This window comes from Sinocyclocheilus anshuiensis, unplaced genomic scaffold (genome assembly GCF_001515605.1).
Source record: "Sinocyclocheilus anshuiensis isolate Anshui unplaced genomic scaffold, SAMN03320099.WGS_v1.1 scaffold1231, whole genome shotgun sequence".
In the NCBI taxonomy this organism is placed as follows: Eukaryota; Metazoa; Chordata; class Actinopteri; order Cypriniformes; family Cyprinidae; genus Sinocyclocheilus; species Sinocyclocheilus anshuiensis.
In genome coordinates, this window is record NW_015536698.1 from 1,200,719 (window position 1) to 1,207,147 (window position 6,429).

General features: G+C 37.5%; 1 long non-coding RNA gene across 1 annotated transcript; it reads left to right on the forward strand.

Annotated features, from left to right (window-relative positions):
• The first annotated feature begins 4,844 nt into the window (after positions 1-4,844).
• On the forward strand, positions 4,845-6,229 carry LOC107655196 (uncharacterized). The gene is made up of 3 exons (XR_001630402.1): positions 4,845-4,948; positions 5,060-5,311; positions 5,985-6,229. It is a non-coding gene; the product is annotated as an uncharacterized LOC107655196 (long non-coding RNA).
• The last annotated feature ends 200 nt before the right edge of the window (positions 6,230-6,429 follow it).

Consider the following 6,429-nt stretch of genomic DNA (forward strand, 5'->3'; position numbering starts at 1 on the left):
TGCCTTTTTTCTTTGCTGGCGCTCTCTTCTTGGGGCCCTGCCCTCTCTCTCTCTCTCTCTCTCTCTCTCTCTCTCTTTCTCTCTCCCTCAGGTAACATTTTACATACATGCTGGGTCCAATTAACTATGCTTTACCATCCTTCATATATTTTGTAACCAATTCAAGTGTAACCATAACAAAGTATTGTTATTAAACCATTTCAATTATTAATTATGTGCTAACTTGTCTTGATTCAACATTAATATTGAAGTGCTACCTATTGCAATACAATATAGTCACTTAATAGCAACGCTCTCCCACATATTTAGCTATTCTAACTGCGCTTATTTCCGTCGTTGGTATAAGTGGCAATGGGTGGTTATAGACTAGAAATGTACAGTTTTATACCATCGTGCTGACAACGTTTCTTTAGTCAGTCGGCAATCCTACAGCCTGAACCACCATAGGGAAACCATCCTTACAAGCTCAGAGAACGTGCATGAAGGTTAAGGAACGATTCAAATCTCGGGAGACCTCTCAGGGTGAGAAATGAGTAGTTCGCACCTGGCCAGAGGATAGGGAGCATGTCGCGAAGCATGTACTCAGAAGAGTACTAGCCCACGAGAAGGACCCGCAGGTCCTGAGACGAAACCACCCTTACAGATGGTGCCTTACAGATGATTTTTCTTTTCTTCTCGGTAACACTTTATTTTAGGAGCCATAATTGTGCGGTAGTTAAGTATTAGCACACCGGTAGTTAATGATTAACTGAACATATAGTAAATATGTATTACAGTAGTCATTATTTATGTAGTAGTTAAGCTTTAAAACAACAATAATTAATAATTAACTGAACATGTATAATGGGCATATTAGCATTATTTATAACTTAATCCAAGTTATATGGGTCAAGTTATCAAGACATGATCCAAGATGGCACCGTGAATGACTGCCTCAGTTTGGAGCTCATCAGTATGTTTTTATTTGTTTGTCCCATTTTAAGTAACTTTTTCCCGATTAATTTTACTATAGACAAACTCCTAGACATCAGACACAACACACCAAATTGAGCATTCAGAGTTTTTACTGGATATTGTAGTTGGAGAAGTCACAATCCTGTACAAACGCTCCAAGAGATGCCAATGAGGGAAGCGTACTGGCGCACTAAATAATAATAATTCCTTACATTTTATATAGCGCTTTTCTGAGCACTCAAAGCACTTTACATAGAAGGGGGAAATCTCCTAAACCACCACCAGTGTGCAGCATCCACCTGGATGATGCAACGGCAGCCATATTGTGCCAGAACACCCACCACACACCAGCTTATTGGTGGAGAGGAGACAGAGTGATGAAGCCAATCAGCAGATATGGGGATGGTTAGGAGGCCATGATTAAACTTCTGGCACTGGTGAAATTCTGACAATGCGGGTTTAGGACGCCACTGCCGAGTATTCATCTGGCAAATCTCTGCTCCCTTGCCAACAAAAGAAACTAACTATTATTCCTCAGTGGCTCCGTAGAACACGTTATTTGTTTTCTGTGCCTTTCCGAATTCGGATTCACTATTTGGGCACATCCCTAACATACAGTACATAATGCACACATCTGTACATAAACCATCATATCTAATGTAAGTTACTTTATTGTTTTTTTTTCTTAATTTTTACTTTTTAAATATTCTATGTTCTTCTTTCTCTCATGTTATATAGGCCTACAGTATGTATATATTTATGTATTTACTCCTGGAAAACACAACAAATTCCTTGTGTGTTTGTGCACACTTGGCGAATAAAGCTCATTCTGTTTCTGATTCTGAACTTATCAAACATTTGAAGGCTTAAACATTTGAAGGATAAATGATCAGGAATAAGCCAGTATTTCTTGACTGAATGTACACTAATGTACAATTATTAACTGAATGTACACTAAATGCCTTTTAGGGTAACACTTTATTTTAATAGTCCACTTTAGACATTCTATTAACTGTAAGTAACTTTGCAAGTATTTGTCAGTGAAGTCTCATTAGATTATTAGTAGACTGTTTGGTTGCGGTTAGGGTAAGTTGACAAGTAAGTTTAAGTTAAGCAAGTTGGCATACTTGCAAAGGTACTCATTGTCAGCATAATGTCTAAAGTGGACTATTGAAATAAAGATTATATTTCTGTGATATAGTAAATTGAACAATATGAATTATGTTCAAATAGTGGGCATCATTTTGACAGTCACCACTGATAAATTTAAAGTTTTAATCTTATTTGTACGGTATAAACATTCATATTCTGTGAAGCTGCTTTAAAACAATGTTTATCTTGAAAAACGCTATAGATATATAAACATGAATAATGCTGGTTTTACATTTTTGAGTAATAAACTGCTAAAATTGTGTAAAAAAACATAAAAAAACAATTTGACCCCCTGTTCTAAAGTGAAAAGTATATCCAGATTAATTAATGATTTGTATTGCACTTATTGAGTGATGTTCAAGTTAATTCACCAGAATAAGCCAGTAATTATGGCTAGTAGCCAATAAAACTAAAGACAATTTATTTTATGTTTATGCATAACTACCACACAAATAATGGCTAATATTCTTTCACCATATATGTTCAGTTAACCTTGATTAGCTGGTTCAGGTGTGTTACCTGGGGTTAAAGCTAAACTCCACAGAACTTTGTCCCTCCAGAAGCCGGTTGCACCAGCCATTTTAAGATGTAACTTAGCCTAGTTGTAACTTACACTACTAAATTTGTTTGCGTTGCAGCATTAAACTTGAAATGTAACTCTATGTATAAACTACAAAAAAACAGATTGACTAAATTGCATCAACAAGCCCTTTTTTTCTGACAGTCTTCAATCCTTTAGATATATATATGATCATGTTTTCTGTTACAGTTGTTTACATTTTAAGAGAGAGAACATTATGTGAACAAACTACTTTCACTTCGAATCACAGCAGTAGTCATTAAGCCTCTAGTGTGGACTTTACAGCACAGTATAAGTAAAAACTTGTGAACAGCTCGTGCAAACCTACCCAGGGTATCAGACCGAATCAGACAATTTAAGATTTGATCAAGAACATAGTTGAAACACGAGGAGCCGAATTCCACAGAGGCCCAATAAACAGGATGTTCGTAAATCAGATCCTGGCGCCACAAGCCTGAACCAACTAGCAGCTTTGAGTAGCTCACAGCATTTAAACAAAAGAACACTTATTGACAATTCCAAGGAGATTGTCAATTTTGGGGCAAGTAATCAAGATTAATGGTCAAAACAGATGCACAGTATGACCATCACATGTGAACCAGTGATAGTAATCACGGTCACGAGCTCTTTGGATTGACTTTTACCCCCACCTAGGAGACAAAGAACAGACTGAGATTCCTTACAGACCTCTTAACCTCTCTGGTCTTCACAGAACATGTCCACATACATCCACAGAATGGCACAGAAACTGCCTTTCCATGGGAAAATTCGGACCATATGACTGATAAGATAACGTGCGATTTATATATTGGGAGGAGAAACATCGCAACACCCCGAGCTAAGACAGTGTCTAATTGGTCAAAACACCATTTGGGATGTGGCCAAAAGCCAAGTTTAAATACTCAGGACACCATCAAATCATCCCAGAGTGCCGTCTAAAACTTCAACTTCAACCACAACTCCGCGTTGTCAGCCAACGCCCAACCACTGACTTCCCAAGACTAAACTTCCAGCCAGTCAGCAACCTCGGGAAACCCCCTTTTCTGCAAGGACGACAACAAAGGGAACCCCGGACACAGGCAACGCAAGTGATTCCCTTTGAGCTAAATTGACCTGTTTCCCTTACACCTACCCAGGAGCAGGATTGGACATTGTTACCCTAAAAAAGTGGTTCTCAAACCTCTCCATGAAGTACCCCCAGCACTGCACATTTTGTGTGTCTTCCCTAATCTGACACACCCTCTTCAGGTCTTGCAGTCTCCACTAATGAGCTGATGATTTGAATCAGGTGTGATAGATGAGGGCGACATACAAAATGTGCAGGGCTTGGGGTACTCCAGGACAGGTTTGAGAACCACTGCTGTGCAGGGCTGGGGGTACTCCAGGACAGGTTTGAGAACCACTGCCCCTAAAGGAAGTCAAAATTTAGGAAGTTCTGAAGTTTAGTTCTGACCCACTTGCATTCAATGAATACTGCATAACTTAATGAACTGGTTCAGGTGTATTTAATTGACATCCCTGCTAGTCATGCTCAATGGGGCTTCCAAACATTTCAATAACCAAAAGACTTCGATTACATATGATGCTGTTTGAGTACTTTTTTCATTATTGGATGGACCGTGCATTGACAAAACATATAAACTGTTATTATTACTACTATATCTGCATGTAAATCTATATGTATATACGATTCAAATATCACAAATATATCACTAAACACGTTAAGTGTTTAAAATCAGCATTGGCTATCTTCAATGGGTTCATTAAATAAATCTGGAAGTGATTGTATAATTTGCACACTGATGACAGGGCATACATTCCACCTTGATGATGAGTCTGTAGGATTTGCATGTTCTATGTCAACACTCAGTGAGAGTGATAAATAAAAGTGCTCAACCATGCTTAAACTTCAAATTGGCACACACCAGAGCAGAGCAGAGATGATTCTCACTGTATTTTTCCTGTTTGTCCTTTATAAATGAACAACAGGTACAGTCAGAATGCATGTTTATGTGACTACTCCAATGACATGCAAAGAAGCTCGAAAGTATTGCCAAACATATCATACAGACCTGTCTACAATCACCGGTGTGGAGGATGTCCAGATGGTACAAATAGCAGCTGGAGGAGCTTACAATCAATGTTGGTTTAGCTCGCTGATTCAGGAAACTGAAGACTCGTGCACGTTAATGAAGAATGAGGAATCCAGAATCCAATTTCTGGGGTTTGCATTGTGTGGGTTTCCTACTTGGCTGTGTACAAGTAAGCATCCTTTCTTCTGCTATAATAACTTGAATCTGGTGCTAGAGAAAAAGATATGGGAGGACGCTCTAGAGTACTGTCGGTCACGCAAAACTGATCTGGCCTACATAGATCCTAAGGTGCTACCAAACATGAGTAATGCCCAGACAGACAGTGTGTGGACAGGCCTGCGTTTCCTGGCTGGAATGTGGTTCTGGGTCAGCAAGGAGAATGTTGGGACTAACATTGCTCTCCCCTCGTGCCCACCTGAGCCTTATCGTTGTGGAGCCCGCAATGCCAAGACAGGGAATTGGGAGAACAGAGACTGTGAGGAGAAGCTGAATTTTCTGTTTTTAAAGAGAAAGACAAGTGATGAAGCATCATGTGAGCATTGTTTTCAATTCATTAGCAAATTATGGTTGACTTTGAATGCATTTTGACAACCCCAAAAAAAAAAAAAAAAACGTAAAAGCACTTAAAAGTGTGTAATGCACCATGGACGTTAGTTACTCTGACCACAAGTTACATCTTTCTTAACAAAACACTGAATAACAAGAGGTCTGCAGACAAGAGGAAGTGACTCCAAATATGTTGTCAAAATGTTTCTAAAAAATAGGTAAACAGACCTACATTTGCCACAGTTTTGAGAGTGAATTTGCAAAAACACAAACTTTTTTATGTTTTCAGGTCTTTGTGCATGTTTTATGTATTTACAGTATATATTTGTTTCCCATTTTATTCTTTCTTTTTTATTATTAAAATGTTTCCAATATGTTAAAACATGTTTAAAATTTAAATATGGGCAGTTGGGTAATGGCAAAATAATTATTTTGAAATTTAAAGTTATGAAATGTATGCACAAATGTTAAAATGTACACATTTTTATTTGGTTTTACAGCTCATTTCAGTTGAGGAATTTGATCAAATAGGTATTTTATTTTAAAAACATTAATATACATATGTAAAAAAAAATATTTACAGACACTGAAAACAAAATGTGTTACAACATTCTCTGATCTTCTCAATATGTAATATGAGTCTTACATGTCGTCAACAGATGGATGAATCTGGGATTAAGGTGGTTTGGAGAGGCCTGGAATAAAACACAAATGAACTGTAATAATTTCTAATTCATGATGACTTCTGAGATTCTTTAGTGAGTAGCTGCTGCCCTTCATACCTTTCTCATTGTTTGGCATCCATCACATCTCCAATAATTTCCAAAGCAAACACCAGAGGTTACTATCTACTCTGGTATTAATAATAGTTATTCTTGTTATCCATGATTACTTGTACACCTGCTCACAATTCACATAAAAATCCTGCATATTTCCATGTTTTATAAGAATTTTCCAAGTTCACATCATGCTTTGTTTCTGTTTTTTTTTAATACCATGTACTTTGTTGAATGTGGTTATTTTGCATGGATTTGTAGATTTATGGGATTTGCATTTTGTATTTGACTGTCATTTCAACTACACATAGATCTTAATGAAACCTTG